The sequence below is a fragment of the Amblyomma mixtum genome, chromosome 5 (assembly GCF_055824585.1).
Source record: "Amblyomma mixtum isolate Tamu chromosome 5, ASM5582458v1, whole genome shotgun sequence".
Taxonomy (NCBI): domain Eukaryota; kingdom Metazoa; phylum Arthropoda; class Arachnida; order Ixodida; family Ixodidae; genus Amblyomma; species Amblyomma mixtum.
The window spans coordinates 181,293,279-181,313,618 of NC_143016.1; the positions used below are offsets into that span (position 1 = coordinate 181,293,279).

General features: G+C 45.9%; 1 long non-coding RNA gene across 1 annotated transcript; it reads right to left on the reverse strand.

The window, feature by feature from the left end:
- Positions 1–10,174: 10,174 nt before the first annotated feature.
- On the reverse strand, positions 10,175–19,801 carry LOC149344992 (uncharacterized). Its single transcript, XR_016283239.1, has 4 exons — positions 19,698–19,801; positions 18,720–18,813; positions 18,098–18,173; positions 10,175–10,805 (listed from the first exon to the last, which is right to left on the reverse strand). It is a non-coding gene; the product is annotated as an uncharacterized LOC149344992 (long non-coding RNA).
- Between the last annotated feature and the right edge of the window lie 539 nt (positions 19,802–20,340).

Genomic DNA, 20,340 nt, shown 5'->3' on the forward strand with positions numbered 1-20,340 from the left:
TCATGATCTGAGAGAACCTGCCATATGCACTCCACCCCATTCATATTCCTCTAGTTATTACCCTTCATGATCCGGATCAGCGGTCACTACCTGCTCTAAGTAAATGTATTCCCTTATCACTTCCAGTCATTTCTAAAACCACACCTATTGTGCTTGACGGTTTCTTGTCACATAATACATTGTGCAGTTTAAAATGTAAGGTAACCTTGAATCGGGAAAACACTTACACCAATGACAGTTTTCTTGCTGAAGAGAAATGGCTGTTACAATTCCTGTTTCTCAGATACCATTAACTGAATTTCATGCTCTGAAATAGTGAAGGAAAAATTCAAAATTTTTCATCTCAAAGAGGCAGACAACAAATTTCAGTTTGGTTTGGGTTGGTTTATGGGGTTTAACATCCCAAAGGGACCCAGGCTATGAGAGACGCCGTAGTGAAGGGCTCCGGAAATTTCTACCACCTGGGGTTCTTTAACGTGCACTGACATCGCACAGTACACGGGCCTCTAGATTTTCTCCTCCAAAGAAATTCCAGCCGCCGCGGCCGGGATCGAACCCGCGTCTTTTGGGTCAGCAGCCGAGCAAATTTCAGTTGCACATTTTTTTTTGTTTTTAATCATGCATAAGGCATTACTATGCACGGATAACCACACAGTATTCGCCTATGACTGCTAAATAATTTGTAATTAAATATCTTCTCTCTCCTGCTTCACTTTTAAAAACTGAGCAATGGCAATGGCATCAAAGGTCAGTATAAGCCAGGGGAGGCATGAGGAAAACTGCAATATAATTGCGGCTTCGTCATTCATTGTGATTCCGACTCTTAAGGCAGGCTGGCTTTAGCATTGTAACTAATTAAAATGATGAAGTAGCGATATCGTAGCTTTTTTGTGCCTTCCATAACCAATACTGAACATTGATGTCATAGCAATTGCTATGCTATTGAAACAGGGAAGAAAAGAAATCTGGTTGTAATTATTAAGCGATTGGAGACGAATACTATGCAACAATTCTATGTATACGAATGCCCAGCACGTCGCTACAAAGAACACACATAACCAAAAATTTGGTGTTTATACTCATTTAAGGTAATACTACTTCCCACGCAAGAACACGACAGCCATGTGTAAACTTTTTGCTTTCATAGTAATAAAATCTATTCAACGACAAGTTAGGCGCAGCATGTCTGTTCTTTATAAATATGCAATACTGACAATGTTTGACACTAGCATTTGGCATGAACGAGATAACTGTGATTACTTCGCACATTATGTGCCAGTCCATACTATTATGCACAATTTAGATTTGCAAATGTAATGTGTAATTCTCTATGACTGCCACGTTAGTGCACTGCAAACCAATGAAGTTGTCTTGCATTTGCAATGTTCTCACTACTTTTATGCAACACTGATCACTTCAGTATATCTGCATCGTTCTGTTAGACGGCCACGGGATAGCTAGAATTAAGGCTATTTTATGTGATGGAAACCATTGACTGGACAACAAAGAAGAAAAGCCTCAACTACTGTCCTGGTGCAGGGACGTCTAATAAGAGCTCAGAAAGACTCGGTTTCAATACGCCAGACCCTCCGCATTACATTACCCTGTGCGAAAATACCCCACCCCACCCTAGCTTAATTTCTGTCCACATGCACCAAGGTTCACTGCACCTGTTATAAATATTGCCCTAAATATTGCAATCAAGCTGCCCTTGTGTGCATAGGCTATCTGTGCATGGAGAAAGAAAGAAGTTGTTAGGAATGTTTCACACCAAAAACAGAAAAAAAGGCAGCCTGTTTCTCAGAAACAGCTAAGAGCATGAAATGGTGTGTCCAAAAAGATTAGGCTGCTTTGTACTTATTTATGACAACGAGAACTGTCAGAGCTGCGTTTTCAAAAATTCAGGACCTTTGTGCACAAACGTAGCTTCCGTATGCACGTCTTGCAGCACCAACGCTTCCGAATTGAAACGACCGATGAATATGCACAGGAAAAAGCAAATAGAGAGCGCTTGAATTTAAAAGAAAAGCTACCTTGCACAATCAGAAATTTCGCAACAGAACCTTCCAAACAGTGACGTGTACTGGTTGCGGTATACCGAATATATACCTAGCAAATAAGTGTGCGCTTTGTTAACGAGCGGGATTCTGTGGCGGCAATGCTACAGCTCCAATTCCGAAAACCTAACGCTGCAAAAATTGAGTTTTCAAAATACGTGCGAATGCACGATACACTTTTGCACGCATTTAGAACTTTCAGTAGTGAAACACAGACAACGAATCTTGTGTATGCGTCTTCCTTGGCTGGTAAAAAAATTCTTCTATAAGTCTCCAGTTTGCCTGTGTACTCCACAAATTCTAGGATCCCTGTCCGCTACATGTCAAATTTCACTGAAGCGAAAGTAATAGAACCGACAGCTGATGATCTGCTAGGGCAACAGGATTTCAAAAGTTTGAGAAGGGCAGTGGGAGTCCAATCTAGGTGGAGTAGTGAAATTTGACTAGTAACAGACAGGGATCCTCCAATCTGTGGAGGAAACCGGCAAATTGGAGACTTACGGAGGAATTTTTTTACCCGCCAAGGAACACGCGTACACAAGAAAGAACCACAGAGGACTACGGCTTTTACCAGCTCTTGTCCTGTGCGGTTCTCTCTTGTGTATGCGTCTTTTTTCGCTGGTAAAAAAATTCTTCCATAAGTCTCCAATTTGCCTGTGTCCTCAACAAACCGCAGGATCCCTTTCCACTACTAGTCAAATATTTCAACTCCACCTGGCTTGGACTCCCACCGCCCTTCTCTGTGGAGAAAGGGTGACAGCAGCTGGCAAAGGACAAGGTTAACTGCAGGTCAACTGGGGAAGCATTATCCTGCACTGATTTTGACGGCAGGTTCACAAGACAAACAAAATCAACTCGAGGAGCGGGGTGCACATCATGCGACTGAATGTCAATGGCCAGTGAAAATGGCACCAGCACTGTGGAATGCACATGCAGAAAACGAGACGCATTCTTTTGTCAACTTTGAGTAGCAGTCTACTGCACTTTTAAAGAGCAAAGCTCTCAAGTATGGCAACACTGGCACTTTTTGTTTTACTGGGGTGAGGTTCATCGTGAGGGTTGAAGTCCATATTTCTTTTCGATCCACTGTGTTAATTGCGAGCTATGTTTACCTAATAGGGGCTGGGCATCTAACATCACCGTTATTTTTTTGCAGCAGTTAAAACAATACAGCATACATTTTATAACATGCTTAACGATTTTTTGGGAGCAGCATGCTTTTACCCTTCTACTATTTTTTGCTACTGAATCAGTTTGGCGTTGACAAAAGATCTGTAATAAGGAGTAATTACTCATTGACATCCACTCGAGCACAGCCAAATGGCTACAAAGGAAAGCTATGCAGCTTTCACAGAAACTTCGTAGTTAAAGAAAGATTTGTCCTGGTCCGGTGTTCGAACTCAGAACCACCACTTCACTGGAGCAGTCGCTCTACCAATTTGTCCAACCTGGACGGCAAGCTTATGGTAGGGCGAGAGCGAAGTGATCAATAACTCGAGTGGAACTGTTTTGGTCCAATGTTTTAGGACCCCTAAAACATTGGACAAACTCAGTTCCCGCTTCATGTTACCTCTAAAACATTGGACAAACTGAGTTCCCGCTTCATGTTACAATACTGAGTGACATTTTGGTCTATACACCAGAAATACCGGTAAAGCATCATGATAGAACACAATGTTTTTTAAAGGGATAAAGGAATATGTTCGCCCTTTCAGAGGCCACATATGCATAAGAGGCAACATGTGTGAAATAGTCACTGCACCTGAAGCAGTGTAAACTCCATTATGTTAACAGCAGCAGTCAAAAGCTTCATGAGCGACTATTTCATACAGATCATGCAATTACATTCATGTAATTCAGGATCAGATTCATGTGATTATACAGGGAGGTACTGCTGCTAAGTGCACGTAGAGCTCTGCATGCATTTCTAAACCCGGCTGTGAGCCTATGTCTACGAAATTTTTCTAGATAGGCAGGTAAGGTATGCATCACTAGAAAACAATACCTACTACAAACAGCTGAGGAGAGATAGCACAGCCAAAAGCTGGAAGCACGAATGGCCCCGTAGATACTGGCAGCTGGCAACTGCAAATAAATATGTCAGAGCAACTGTTGTCAGTGGCCGTAACAATGTCATGAATGACAAGAGAAGAAATTGTCTACGGCTTCATAAATTAGAATAAGGTATTCACATAGGAACACAAAAAGCAATGAGATGGCCCATGACAAAAGAAATGAACAGATTGTATGTGATGCACCGATATACATTTTTTCAGTAGATTTACATGACTGTCACAACCGCATAGAAAGATGAGCAGGCTGGAATACCACTATTTTTATGCATGATGAAAAGAGCGTAACTATTCGAATATAGCATGCACAGGATTTAATTATTACTACTAGGGTGCTTTGGAGCAGCACCGAAGGTATTTTTAAATATAACGTAGCGACCAGTAGACCCGTCTGCTTTGCACAAATGACGAGAGGATGGAAAAGGCATGCATTCATTAGCAAGAAGCACGATATCTCACATCACAGCATGAAACGAAAATTGGTATTGCATTTAACAAATCTGCACAGAAATAATAACTGCCTAGTGGCAATGCAAGTAAGAGCAAAGGAAAAAAATACCGAAGAAAACTGGTGAGTGTGGTGCAGGGAGGTCTGTGGGTAGGGTCTCGTGCCTGGGAATAGTTCCGAGCGCGGAGAATCGCCGGCAGCACAGCTGGTGGCAATCAACCAAGAATAAATAAGAGAAAGTGAAAATCAATAACAAACCATCACCGATATAGCGAGCGACTTGAAAGCGGGCCGCACAAACGAAGGGATATAGCAAAAAGCTTGAAATCCTAAATAAGTGCGCAGTAGCATCCCTAACAGTTCTAAAAATCTGAAGGCGAGGAAGCATCGACACCTACACCTCAGGGCAGACGCAAGAACGATCTAACTTTGACATAATACTGTGTCAAATTCTGTTCCATGGGGAAGCACAGATAAAAATTTACAAATGACTAGGCAAGGGATATGCCCCAGCCTTTTACACGCGATCATTGTCCCCGAAAAAATTGTATGACAAATATTAAGGCGTAAGCACTAATCCGACGAGTACACACACTGAGCACTGTCTGTTGGCAGCTGGCCTAGCGCGAGTGCTCTGTCGCGCGGCACTGCTGCTCATCGTCATCTTCTAAGTAGCACAAATCAATCCGACGGTCACCAGCCGCGAGGCAACTCGACCGTTGTCAGTTCCCTTGTCTGTCCGCAGCTGGCCTAGAGAGCGCTCTCTAACGTGGCACTGCACGCTCATCATCCTCTCCTACGTAGCACAAATCTATGCTATTGGAATGTAGTAAACATTGTCTGTTGTTTTTCGCAGCGCTAGCAAGCGACCGCATAACTTTGTTGTGATAACTGGTGGCCGCGGCCGACAGCGCGCCTGAATACGTAGTGCGCGGGCCGCGGGCGAACGGACCGTCGTGTGAATCGGCCTTAACGCATTATAGCTGAGGCAACCGCACGCAGACTGCCTGCACTGCCATCCCTATATAGGCGCACACTAATAACGCGTGCGAATAGAGATCAGAAGTAAAGAAACGTACACGGGACTCACCGTTCAGACGGCTCATCAAGGCTTAGCAAAACCGCACATTCTTCTTCGTTGCCTCTCCAGATGACAAGAAGTCGTAGCGCTACCTTTCTTCACGGCTTTACCCGTTCAAAATCGCCAGTGTTGACAGGGCGTAATTCTCGTCTTTGGTTTCCAAAACAAACTTGTGTTCTTCATACACGTCCACTGCACGAGCACTCAAACAATGCTACGAAAACCCAAATAACACAAAACGTGACGACGGCTGCAGTTTTGCTTCGTTGAAAAAACCTAAAATGCGTTTTTTTTATTACTAATATTTGAATTGTGTTCGCAACAAAAACAAATTATATTTTTTCATTTTATTTCTTTATTAAATGCGAATACCAAAGCGCTTTTAGATACTTTTGCTGACATGTCGTTTGTAGAAGCTGCGATCCTGTGATCCCATCCCGGGGTGTCTTAGCAGACGACGGCGCAGACGACGCTGTTGACGGAAAGCAATTTCGATTGACGGCAGCGAAAATCCCTTAAATGCGACAAAAAAGGCAAAGAAACGCACCGTATCGCAAACTGGTCCATATCAAGGATATGTTCGACGCGAGCGGTAGGACAAAGAGCAGCCGCGATGCATTACTCAACGCGACACTGGCATGCTCGACGGAGATCTACATGAAACAGAGCTTAAATGTGACCCGTACAAGCGGATTACTGTGATATCAACTGCGTTACGGGACTACGACGATACTTGCTTCACACTTTAGCTTATATGCAACAGCGGCCCGCACTCGCCGCATCCTGTTCGAGTGTACTTTCACTAGCAAGAGCCCACATGCATGGAAGCCGACAGAAGCAACTGTCTTTTCGAGTTCAGATTGTTCCGAGAAATACGAGCAGCTTACTTTAGCACGTACTCGAATTCAAGTTCTCAGCCTGTGTGTCACGTACGGTGACGATGGCGTCGAGGACGAGCTTAAGAACCGCCTTAACGTGGCCGCAACGCAGCCGGTATCCCAAGCATTCGTGCGCTAATTGTTGTTCACCTGTACTGCGAACGTGCGCTCAGTCGCAGGCCAGCCGCTAGCTGCTCGATTTACCAGCCTTGCGAGTACAATTCGCAAGTTTCTGAGCCAATCTGTGAGCGAGCCGAGCTTTCAGCAATGACGCTGCTCGCGAGCGCGCCCCGCGACGAGCTTCGGCCTGCTCCCTGGCTGCCGTATTCGTAGCTCAGCCTAGGAGGTTTCACTTCGATGCCAGAGCTGAGAGCGCTTCGAAACTGGCTAGCGCTGAGGTGCTACTCTTTGCATTGTAAGTACGTTCAAACGTCTTCAACGCTCCTTTCGCTCCCAACCACACAATGCCCAACTTTCCTCCCGGATCACTGCTTTGCGGGCCGAGATCGTCGCCCACTGCGCCTCCCTCGAGCACTCTCGTTGGAGTGCTCTTTGTGACCGTCTTGACTCTGCATTGCACTCGCGATCCACATGGTCTCTCTTCAAATCCCTCCTTGGCACTAAGCCTGCCCTTGCTCCCACTCTAGCTAAAGCCCTCACTCAAGGAACTCCCTCCGATGTTTTTGATCAGCTCGCCTCTCTCTATCTCCCGCCCCCTCTGGCACCCTCCTACCCGGTGTACTGCGGTGGACCTAACCCCGATCTGGACCAATCCTTCACTCTCCGGGAGCTCGAATCGGCTCTGGCTGCTAATGCTACACGCTCGGCTCCCGGTGAGGATGCCATTACATACACCACACTTCGCAACCTTCCTGACTGCGCCAAAGAATTCCTCCTTAAAACCTACAATGATGCATGGGACAGCGGCTGCCTGCCCAGCTCCTGGACCTCCTCCCTCATTTCTATGATTCCAAAGCCGGGCAAGCCTCCCTCTCTCTCTAACCTCCGCCCAATCTCCCTGACATCATGTGTTGGTAAGACCCTTGAGCGAATGGCCCTGACTCGCCTCTCTAATTTTCTCGAGACGAGGGAGTTCTTCCCTCATTCTCTCATCGGCTTCCGACGCCACGTCTGTGCACAGGACATGTTTCTGGTTCTCCAGCACACGTTTCTGTCACCTACCCCCACTCAAATTCACGCACTTGTGACCGTCGATGTTCGCAAGGCCTTCGACGGTGTTTGCCACGACCACATCCTTTCCCAACTCGCCTCCCTAGACTGTGGCTCCCGCATGTACTGTTATATCCGCTCATTCCTCTCTAAACGTGTCGCTCGCTTTCGAGTCGACACCTATCTGTCCGACCCCCACAACCTCACCCGAGGCACTCCTCAAGGTGCTGTTCTCTCTCCTACCCTTTTCAATCTTGCTATGGCCCCTCTCGCCTCCCAGCTAGCTGAAATTCCCGACCTGCATCATATATTTTATGCCGATGACATCACTCTCTGGTGTTCATCTGGCTCTCCCGGTCACGTACAGGACACCCTGCAACGTGGCCTAGATCTCATCGACTCCTTTCTCACCACCGCTGGCCTCTCTCCTGCTCCTGAGAAATCAGAGCTTCTCCTTCTCAACCATTCCTCCTACCAGCGCTCACACAACCACTTCGTCTCTCTCCACCTTTCTGGCTCTCCCATTCCTGTCGTCACACAGTGCAAAGTTCTTGGCTTCCCTTTGCATGCGGCTAAGAATGTGCAATCCCTTCACCGCGCTGTCACCATTTGCCACTCTGTAACTCACCTCCTGCGGCGCGTGGTCACTCGACGCTCAGGTCTCCACGAGGCTCACGCGTGCCGAGTTGCCCACGCGCTGGCCCTCAACAAGGTCTTGTACTTTGCACCCTACGCTTCCTTCACTCAGACTCAACTTAACGCTCTCGAGACTGCCCTTGTGGGCCTCTACAAGGCAGCTCTCAACCTCCCTATCACTACCTCTACCACTAAGCTCTTTGCCACAGGCCTCTTCCATCCTCTTCGTTCTCTTCTCAGTCTCCATCGTGACTCGCAGCTTGCCCGGCTTTCACTTACCCGTCAGGGTCAGTGGTTATTGACTCAAGCGGGTATCTCGCCCATTCCAATCTCCCCGTTTACCTCTCCTATTCCCACCCCCGCCCCCAATCTTCGTATCCTTCCCCTCCCGACCAACATGTCCCCCGTCCTGCACGCCGGACGTCGTCATGCGGCCGCACAGCACCATTCCCCTCTCTTTGATACCCAGGGTGTAGCTTACACGGATGCCTCCTTCGTGGCTCCTCGAGGTTCCTGCGGCTACGCCCTGTACCATCCACACCTCCCTGCTCCTGAAACCCACACCAGCGGGCCGTATCTACACCCTCCAGACGCATTGTCCCTCGAGGTCCTCGCCATTGCGCATGCCCTCCAGTCATTTTCCCTCTTTCCCGCTCTCCAAGAGTACACGGTCTATTCGGACTCACAAGCCGCTATACACCACATACAGCAACGCACCCTTACCCCTTCTCTCCAACAGGAGGTCGAACGAGCGGTCTCCGCACTGCAGCCTTCCATCGTTTTCCTCCGCTGGGTCCCTGGGCATTCAGGGATTGACGGCAATGAGCTGGACCATCAGCTCGCCCGCGACACACTTTTCCGGGCACCGTTGATCCCCTGGCCCAAGCCCTCGGAGGACGGTGGGAGACTCACCCTTCGCCGCACCATAAAAGAGGTCTACCTTGAGCTCCGCCTCGACAAACGCCTTTACCCTCCCCCTCATCCATTACTCACGGTGCCGGAGTCTCGCCTTCTTCGGCACATTCAGATGAATGCAGTTATCACCCCGTCCCGCCTCTTCCTCTATCGCTATCGATCGGACCCTTCCTGTCCCAACTGCCCCTGTATCTATGCGGACCTGGCCCATTGCCTATTCTATTGCCCGGCTGCTCAGCAGTCGGGTTCCTTCCCCCCACCCTCTCTATCCATCACCACCTGGCTCGACTGGCTTGGCGCTGAAGGGGAAGAAGAACAGCGGCTTCTGGTCGCCCAGGCGGTCGAAATGCTCGGCCTGTAAATTATGGTCGATTAAAAGTCCTTTACTACTACTACTACGTTTTATTGTGAACTATGTCTCGTAGTGAAATAAAGATATGCTCGGGTCGACCCGAACGGTGATGATGGCGTCGAGGACGAGCTTAAGAATCGCCGCAACGCAGCCGATATTCTCCTCTTCGCTCAGGTTGTAGCAGCACACTGCTAATAACGAGGAACCAGACCACTTTAAGAGACCGAGCGCGAGGGCGCAGGAGCCAGCTGGGCCAAAGCGCGTGACTGACGTCATTCCCGAGACCTCATTTCACGTGAGAATCAAACGAGCAGGCGACCCGCACACTCTTAGAACTAAAGGAGTGCAGAGGAGTGCCCAGAACACACTTTGAAGGAGTATTCGCTTGTCCCATATTCCACTCCTTTTTCCAGAATAAAATTACTCCCTCTGGACAAAGAGTGATCAAACACCTACTCAAGGAGTACTGTACTACTCCTGCAATAGAGTACAGGCACTCCTCCGAGGGAGTAAAGCTACCACATTGAAACAGCATCCTACTACACTTTCAAGTAGAGTTCCAGGACTCCGTTTGTTAGAGTGACTATACTCCTTCAAGGAGTATCAGCCCAGATCTTATTTTACTCCTTCAAAAGGAGTTTCACGTGTTTTCAATGTATCCTACTAATTTTCTTATTTCACATATTCTTCAGAGCAAGTTGGTCATATGTTTTGCAGGATCCACCTGCGCTACATCTACAAAAGAGTAATGAGCAAAAGGGATTATAATCTTTGAGTAGAATAATTTTTGCTCATACAACTACTTTATGGCTACACTACAGTTTGCACATTAGTATGGTGCTCTGTCTGCGTTGGGAATAACAATGGTTCAAGAAATAATGACACAAATGTACAACACTGATAACTTTTATTTCTCAAGTCATTGCTGTGATTGCTGTGGCTACCCAAAACACGCTCGGGAGGCGCTCGCTAGGATCAAGCCCCATTAGTGTCTCAAGCAGCAGACAAGCCCGCTTTGTTTTTGGGGTGTACTTGACATTAAATGCCAAGAACACTGCCAAAAGCAAAGTAAACCCATCTACCAAATCCACCCCAGTCAGCTGTAAGCGCTCAAAAGAAACTAAGATGCTGGATGATGCCGTAGCTTGCTCGGCTGAGTGAAGGAGCTTTGGCTATGCGTGCATTTCTCCGGGTGCCTGCAAACATGAATGAAAATAATGCAAGTAAGAGTCAATTCCAATGCCCTTTTCATACTATCCTGCATATAACCCCATGGAAAAAAAGAAAGAATACAACTAGAATGTACTGATCATGTGTGTCATGTCACCACTAGTGTGTACCTATATTGTGACCAAGTGCAGACACCTTTCATTGCAAACCTTCATTCAGAGCTACAATTTTATAAAGCCCAATACAATTATCACTATGCTAGTCCTTTCAAAAGCTGTGTGCATGTAAAACAAGCACAGATTTACCAAATGAAAATTTTAACATGAGCAAGCTCTTCTGCAAGTATCATGATCAGCCTGACTACGCCCACTGCAAGGCAAAGGCCTCTCCCATGTTCTCCAATTAACCCTGTCCTTCGCCAGCTATGTCCACCGTGTTCCTGCAAACGTCCACCCATGGAACTTTTTGCTGCTTCCTGCTACGCTTGCCTTCTCTTGGAATCCACTCCGTTACCCTTAAGGACCAGCGATTATCTTGCCTTCGTCTTACATGCCCTACCTAAGCACCCTTTTTTCTCCTGATTTCGACTAGGATGTCTTCAACCCGCGTTTGTTCCCTCACCCACTCCGCCCGCTTCCGATCTCTTAACTCGTTAATGACTGCGACATTGCAACTAGCGTGGAAACACATGGACAGCGACACAAGAAACCGACGGGACAGCACGCTAGACTTCAACTGACGTTTTAATGCACACATAACAGATTTTTTACACTTATATTCGGCGCATGCTCAGGAGACTGTACCCCCGCCCCCTTCTCTTTATCACGGAGCAGGTTGTCAAGCAAACAGTAAAGATTTAAACCAAATTGACGCGCAAGTTTTTTGACAGATAGATTAACTCTTTTCTCGTGAGGGCTACTGAGGGTGTGCTCACGCACTTGTCCCCTGCCTTATCAATGCAAAATGCTTCAAATATCTCCCTATCACCCTGCCTATGAAGCCGCCTCAGCACTCTCGTGTGGCTAAAGAGTGGAACGCATTTTTCTTCATTTCCGCCTGTTGTTTTGACTTCGCATTTGCGGCAATGTGCGGCCAAATGGCCCCCCGCCATCAGAGCTGCGACTGTAGTCCGGTGTTTTCGTAGCCTTTCGTTCAGGCACTGGCCTGTTTGGCCTATATAACATTTACCACAGGTCAGTGGGATAAGATACACCACACCGATGGTGCAGTTCACAAACCGCCTGGCGTGTTTTGTTGCGCAGGTTTTTGCCTGCTAAGCATTGTCGACCATTCGGCACATCCTAGACAGCTTTTGTGGGGCAGTCAAAACGACAGGGATGCCGCACTTTCCCGCGGCCTTTTTGAGGCGATGGGACAAGTTGTGCACGTAGGGCACAGGCACCGGACGTCCCCCCGGGCCGTCATTGCAGCAGCCTGCTGTCTTGCGTCCCTGTCGGAGCTCTTTAATAAGGCTCTCAGCGACAGACGCCAGTATGCTGTCAGGGAAGCCAGCGCTACGCAGACGGAGCACTTGCTGCTCAACACTCACGTTCACTTTGTGCTCACAAGACTTCTCAAGAGCGGCTCTTAGGCAGTTCAGTGCTATCCCTCTCTTTACGGTTCTCGAATGGGCCGAATCATAGCTAAGAACAGGCTTTTTTGAACGAGGGAAGTATGTCCAGCATATTGAGCTACTACTGAAGCTAATGCTGAGGTCAAGGTAACGTAAGCAACCCTCATCAGGAACCTCACGAGTAAAACTCAGACCCTTACCACATTTTTGGAAAACACTAAAAACACTCTGCACAATGTCATCTCTTCCATCAGGCGTCACACTTTTTAAAACAACAAGATAATCATCAACATATCTAAAAATTTTTGAAACAAAAGTCTTGTCCAGACGCGAAAAAAATTCTTTGTCAATAGACGCTAAAAACAAGTCGCTTATAACCGGTGCAATACGCGAACCAATACATATGCCTTGCTTCTGCAAGTAAGAAGCATTGTCAAACTCAACAAGTGTAGAAGAAAGGTAAAAGCTAAGCAATTCTAAAAAGTTATCTACTGAGATCCCAGATGAATTTTGGAAGACAGTCACACCCAGCGCTTCAATTCGCTCTCTGACGGCTGTGCAGAGTTGTGTCTGTGGTACAGAGTAAAAACGATTTACTACGTCAACGGAAAAGGTATAAAACGCATCACAGGTTTTTTCCTGTCTCGAGAGAAAGTCTATTACCTGATTGGAGTTCCGAATTAAAAACGGGTCCTCCGGAGTCAACAAGTTAAGGTGTTTTTGTAGAAACTTGGAAAGCTCTCCCTGCCAGCAGTGTTTTTCAGTACCTATTGCCCTAAGAGGAATCCCTTCCTTATGGGTCTTAGCCGAAAAAAACAAGCTCAACCTATCCCTTTCCGAGCCCCCAATACTTTTTCCGAGTTTTTCAAGGTTCATATCTTGGCATAGGGCTGACGCTCTTTTCTTCACTTTAGAAGGATGGCTCATAACGCGGACGAAATTCTTGCTTATAGCTGCGGCTGCTTTCTCACCAAACACTGACCTAGGCATAACAAAAAAACCGCCCTCTTTATCAGAAACAAGCAAAGTGAGTGAATTACTCTTTAAGAACTCTACCGTATTTTTGACCGCTAATTTTTTTGCAGATTTTAAGGGACCTGAGGGAAGACAGTCGACGGCATCTGACACACACCTACACTTTTCTTCACTGCTAGTACGGGTGATAGGGAGATATTAGAAGCATTTTGCATTGATAAGGCAGGGGACAAGTGCGTGAGCACACCCTCAGTAGCCCTCACGAGAAAAGAGTTAATCTATCTGTCGAAAAACTTGCGCGTCAATTTGGTTTAAATCTTTACTTGCTTGACAACCTGCTTCGTGATAAAGAGAAGGGGGCGGGGGTACAGTCTCCTGAGCATGCGCCGAATAGAAGTGTAAAAATCTGTTATGTGTGCATTAAAACGTCAGTTGAAGTCTAGCGTGCTGTCCCGTCGGTTTCTTGTGTCGCTGTCCTTGTGTTTCCACGCTAGTTGCAATGTCGCAGTCAATAACGAATTCACACCAACTAGCCCAACTGTCTTCCACGATCTCTTAACGTTACGCCTATCATTTTTATTTCCATAGCTCGTTGCGTTGTCCTTAACTTAAGCTGAACCCTCTTCGTTAGCCTCCACGTTTCTGCCCCATAGGTGAATACCGGTAGGATACAGCTGTTGTATACTTTTCACTTGAGGGGTATTGAAAAACTGCCATTCATGATCTGAGAGAACCTGCTATATGCACTCCACCCCATTCATATTCCTCTAGTTATTACCCTTCATGATCCGGATCAGCGGTCACTACCTGCTCTAAGTAAATGTATTCCCTTATCACTTCCAGTCATTTCTAAAACCACACCTATTGTGCTTGACGGTTTCTTGTCACATAATACATTGTGTAGTTTAAAATGTAAGGTAACCTTGAATCGGGAAAACACTTAAACCAATGACAGTTTTCTTGCTGAAGAGAAATGGCTGTTGCAATTCCTGTTTCTCAGATACCATTAACTGAATTTCATGCTCTAAAATAGTGAAGGAAAAATTCAAAATTTTTCATCTCAAAGAGGCAGACAACAAATTTCAGTTTGGTTTGGGTTGGTTTATGGGGTTTAACGTCCCAAAGAGACTCAGGCTATGAGAGACGCCGTAGTGGAGGGCTCCGGAAATTTCGACCACCTGGGGCTCTTTAACGTGCACTGACATCGCACAGTACCCGGGCCTCTAGAATTTCTCCTCGAAAGAAATTCCAGCCGCCGCGGCCGGGATCGAACCCGCGTCTTTTGGGTCAGCAGCCGAGCAAATTTCAGTTGCACATTTTTTTTGTTTTTAATGATGCATAAGGCATTACTATGCACGGATAACCACACAGTATTCGCCTATGACTGCTAAATAATTTGTAATTAAATATCTTCTCTCTCCTGCTTCACTTTTAAAAACTGAGCAATGGCAATGGCATCAAAGGTCAGTATAAGCCAGGGGAGGCATGAGGAAAACTGCAATATAATTGCGGCTTCGTCATTCATTGTGATTCCGACTCTTAAGGCAGGCTGGCTTTAGCATTGGAACTAATTAAAATGATGAAGTAGCGATATCGTAGCTTTTTTGTGCCTTCCATAACCTATACTGAACGTTGATGTCATAGCAATTGCTATGCTATTGAAACAGGGAAGAAAAGAAATCTGGTTGTAATTATTTAGCGATTGGAGACGAATACTATGCAACAATTCTATGTATACGAATGCCCAGCACGTCGCTACAAAGAACACACATAACCAAAAATTTGGTGTTTATACTCATTTAAGGTAATACTACTTCCCACGCAAGAACACGACAGCCATGTGTAAACTTTTTGCTTTCATAGTAATAAAATCTATCCAACGACAAGTTAGGCGCAGCATGTCTGCTCTTTATAAATATGCAATACTGACAATGTTTGACACTAGCATTTGGCATGAACGAGATAACTGTGATTACTTCGCACATTACGTGCCAGTCCATACTATTATGCACAATTTAGATTTGCAAATGTAATGTGTAATTCTCTATGACTGCCACGTTAGTGCACTGCAAACCAATGAAGTTGTCTTGCATTTGCAATGTTCTCACTACTTTTATGCAACACTGATCACTTCAGTATATCTGCATCGTTCTGTTAGACGGCCACGGGATAGCTAGAAATAAGGCTATTTTATGTGATGGAAACCATTGACTGGACAACAAAGAAGAAAAGCCTCAACTACTGTCCTGGTGCTGGGACGTCTAATAAGAGCTCAGAAAGACTCGGTTTCAATACGCCAGACCCTCCGCATAACATTACCCTGTGCGAAAATACCCCTCCCCACCCTAGCTTAATTTCTGTCCACATGCACCAAGGCTCACTGCACCTGTTATAAATATTGCCCTAAATATTGCAATCAAGCTGCCCGTGTATGCATAGGCTATCTGTGCATGGAGAAAGAAAGAAGTTGTTTGGAATGTTTCACACCAAAAACAGAAAAAAAGGCAGCCTGTTTCTCAGAAACAGCTAAGAGCATGAAATGGTGTGTCCAAAAAGATTAGGCTGCTTTGTACTTATTTATGACAACGAGAACTGTCAGAGCTGCGCTTTCAAAAATTCGGGAGCTTTGTGCACAAACGTAGCTTCCGTATGCACGTCTTGCAGCACCAACGCTTCCGAATTGAAACGACCGATGAATATGCACAGGAAAAAGCAAATAGAGAGCGCTTGAATTTAAAAGAAAAGCTACCTTGCACAATCAGAAATTTCGCGACAGAACCTTCCAAACAGTGACGTGTACTGGTTGCGGTATACCGAATATATACCTAGCAAATAAGTGTGCGCTTTGTTAACGAGCGGGATTCTGTGGCGGCAATGCTACAGCTCCAATTCCGAAAACCTAACGCTGCAAAAATTGAGTTTTCAAAATACGTGCGAATGCACGATACACTTTTGCACGCATTTAGAACTTTCAGTTGTGAAACACAGACAACGAATCTTGTGTATGCGACTTCCTTGGCTGGTAAAAAAATTCTTCTGTAAGTCTCCAGTTTGCCTGTGTACTCCACAAATCTAGGATCGCTGTCCGCTACATGTCAAATTTCACTGAAGCGAAAGTAATACAACCGACAGCTGATGATCTGCTAGGGCAACAGGATTTCAAAAGTTTGAGAAGGGCAGTGGGAGTCCAATCTAGGTGGAGTAGTGAAATTTGACTAGTAACAGACAGGGATCCTCCAATATGTGGAGGAAACCGGCAAATTGGAGACTTACGGAGGAATATTTTTACCCGCCAAGGAACACGCATACACAAGAGAGAACCACAGAGGACTACGTCTTTTACCAGCCCTTGTCCTGTGCGGTTCTCTCTTGTGTATGCGTCTTTTTTGGCTGGTAAAAAAATTCTTCCATAAGTCTCCAATTTGCCTGTGTCCTCAACAAACCGCAGGATCCCTGTCCACTACTAGTCAAATATTTCAACTCCACCTGGCTTGGACTCCCACTGCCCTTCTCTGTGGAGAAAGGGTGACAGCAGCTGGCAAAGGACAAGGTTAACTGCAGATCAACTGGGGAAGCATTATCCTGCACTGATTTTGACGGCAGGTTCACAAGACAAACAAAATCAACTCGAGGAGCGGGGTGCACATCATGCGACTGAAAATGGCGCCAGCACTGTGCAATGCACAAGCAGAAAACGAGACGCATTTTTTTGTCAACTTTGAGTAGCAGTCTACTGCACTTTTAAAGAGCAAAGCTCTCAAGTATGGCAACACTGGCACTTTTTGTTTTACTGGGGTGAGGGTCGTCGTGAGGGTTGAAGTCCATATTTCTTTTCGATCCACTGTGTTAATTGCGAGCTATGTTTACCTAATAGGGGCTGGGCATCTAACATCACCGTTATTTCTTTGCAGCAGTTAAAACAATACAGCATACATTTTATAACATGCTTAACGAATTATTGGGAGAAGCATGCTTTTACCCTTCTACTATTTGTTGCTACTGAATCAGTTTGGCGTTGACAAAAGATCTGTAATAAGGAGTAATTACTCATTGACATCCACTGAAGCACAGCCAAATGGCTACAAAGGAAAGCTATACAGCTTTCACAGAAACTTCGTAGTTAAAGAAAGATTCGTCCTGGTCCGGTGTTCGAACTCAGAACCACCACTTCACTGGAGCAGTCGCTCTACCAATTTGTCCAACCTGGACGGCAAGCTTATGGTAGGGCGAGAGCGAAGTGATCAATAACTCGAGTGGAAACTGTGTTGGTCCAATGTTTTAGGACCCCTAAAACATTGGACAAACTCAGTTCCCGCTTCATGTTACCTCTAAAACATTGGACAAACTGAGTTCCCGCTTCATGTTACAATACTGAGTGACATTTTGGTCTATACGCCAGAAATACCGGTAAAGCATCATGATAGAATAGAACACAATGTTTTTTAAAGGAATAAAGGAATATGTTCGCCCTTTCAGAGGGCACATATGCATAAGAGGCAACATGTGTGAAATAGTCACTGCACCTGAAGCAGTGTAAACTCCATTATGTTAATAGCAGCAGTCAAAAGCTTCATGAGCGACTATTTCATACAGATCATGCAATTACATTCATGTAATTCAGGATCAGATTCATGTGATTATACAGGGAGGTACTGCTGCTAAGTGCACGTAGAGCTCTGCATGCATTTCTAAACCCGGCTGTGAGCCTATGTCTACGAAATTTTTCTAAATAGGCAGGTAAGGTATGCATCACTGGAAAACAATACCTACCACAAACAGCTGAGGAGAGATAGCACAGCCAAAAGCTGGAAGCACGAATGGCCCAGTAGATACTGGCAGCTGGCAACTGCAAATAAATATGTCGGAGCAACTGTTGTCAGTGGCCGTAACAATGTCATGAATGACAAGAGAAGAAATTGTCTACTGCTTCATAAATTAGAATAAGGTATTAACATAGGAACACAAAAAGCAATGAGATGGCCCATGACAAAAGAAATGAACAGATTGTATGTGATGCACCGATATACATTTTTTCAGTAGATTTACATGACTGTCACAACCGCATAGAAAGATGAGCAGGCTGGAATACCACTATTTTTATGCATGATGAAAAGAGCGTAACTATTGGAATATAGCATGCACAGGATTTAATTATTACTACTAGGGTGCTTTGGAGCAGCACCGAAGGTATTTTTAAATTGAACGTAGCGACCAGTAGACCCGTCTGCTTTGCACAAATGACGAGAGGATGGAAAAGGCATGCATTCATTAGCAAGAAGCACGATATCTCACATCACAGCATGAAACGAAAATTGGTATTGCATTTAACAAATCTGCACAGAAATAAAAACTGCCTAGTGGCAATGCAAGTAAGAGCAAGGGAAAAAAATACCGAAGAAAACTGGTGAGTGTGGTGCAGGGAGGTCTGTGGGTAGGGTCTCGTGCCTGGGAATAGTTCCGAGCGCGGAGAATCGCCGGCAGCACAGCTGGTGGCAGTCAACCAAGAATAAATAAGAGAAAGTGAAAATGAATAACAAACCATCACCGATATAGCGAACGACTTGAAAGCGGGCCGCACAAACGAGGGATATAGCAAAAAGCTTGAAATCCTAAATAAGTGCGCAGTTGCATCCCAAACAGTTCTCAATCTGAAGGCGAGGAAGTATCGACACCTACACCTCAGGGCAGACGCAAGAACGATCTAACTTTGACATAATACTGTGTCAAATTCTGTTCCATGGGGAAGCACAGATAAAAATTTACAAATGACTAGGCAAGGGATATGCCCCAGCCTTTTACACGCGATTATTGTCCCCGAAAAAATTGTACGACAAATATTAAGGCGTAAGCACTAATCCGACGAGTACACACACTGAGCACTGTCTGTTGGCAGCTGGCATAGCGCGAGTGCTCTGTCGCGCGGCACTGCCGCTCATCGTCATCTTCTAAGTAGCACAAATCAATCCGACGGGCACCAGCCGCGAGGCAACTCGACCGTTGTCAGTTCCATTGTCTGTCCGCAGCTGGCCTAGCAAGAGCGCTCTCTAACGTGGCACTGCACGCTCATCATCCTCTCCTACGTAGCACAAATCAATGCTATTGGAATGTAGTAAACATTGTCTGTTGTTTTTCGCAGCGCTAGCAAGCGACCGCATAACTCTGTTGTGATAACTGGTGGCCGCGGCCGACAGCGCGCCTGAATACGTAGTGCGCGGGCCGCGGGCGAACGGACCGTCGTGTGAATCGGCCTTAACGCATTATAGCTGAGGCAACCGCACGCAGACTGCCTGCACTGCCATCCCTATATAGGCGCACACTAATAACGCGTGCGAATAGAGATCAGAAGTGAAGAAACGTACACGGGACTCACCGTTCAGACGGCTCATCAAGGCTTAGCAAAACCGCACATTCTTCTTCGTTGCCTCTCCAGATGACAAGAAGTCGTAGCGCTACCTTTCTTCACGGCTTTACCCGTTCAAAATCGCCAGTGTTGACAGGGCGTAATTCTCGTCGTTGGTTTCCAAAACACACTTGTGTTCTTCATACACGTCCACCGCACGAGCACTCAAACAATGCTACGAAAACCCAAATAACAAAACGTGACGACGGCTGCAGTTTTGCTTCGTTGAAAAAACCTACAAATGCGCTTTTTTTATTACTAATATTTGAATTGTGTTCGCAACAAAAACAAATTATATTTTTTCATTTTATTTCTTTATTAAATGCGAATACCAAAGCGCTTTTAGATACTTTTGCTGACATGTCGTTTGTAGAAGCTGCGATCCTGTGATCCCATCCCCGGGTGTCCAGCAGACCACGGCGCAGACGACGCTGTTGACGGAATGCAATTTCGATTGACGGCAGCGAAAATCCCTTAAATGCGACAAAAAAGGCAAAGAAACGCACCGTATCGCAAACTGGTCCATATCAAGGATATGTTCAACGCGAGCGGTAGGACAAAGAGCAGCTGCGATGCATTACTCAACGCGACACTGGCATGCTCGACGGAGATC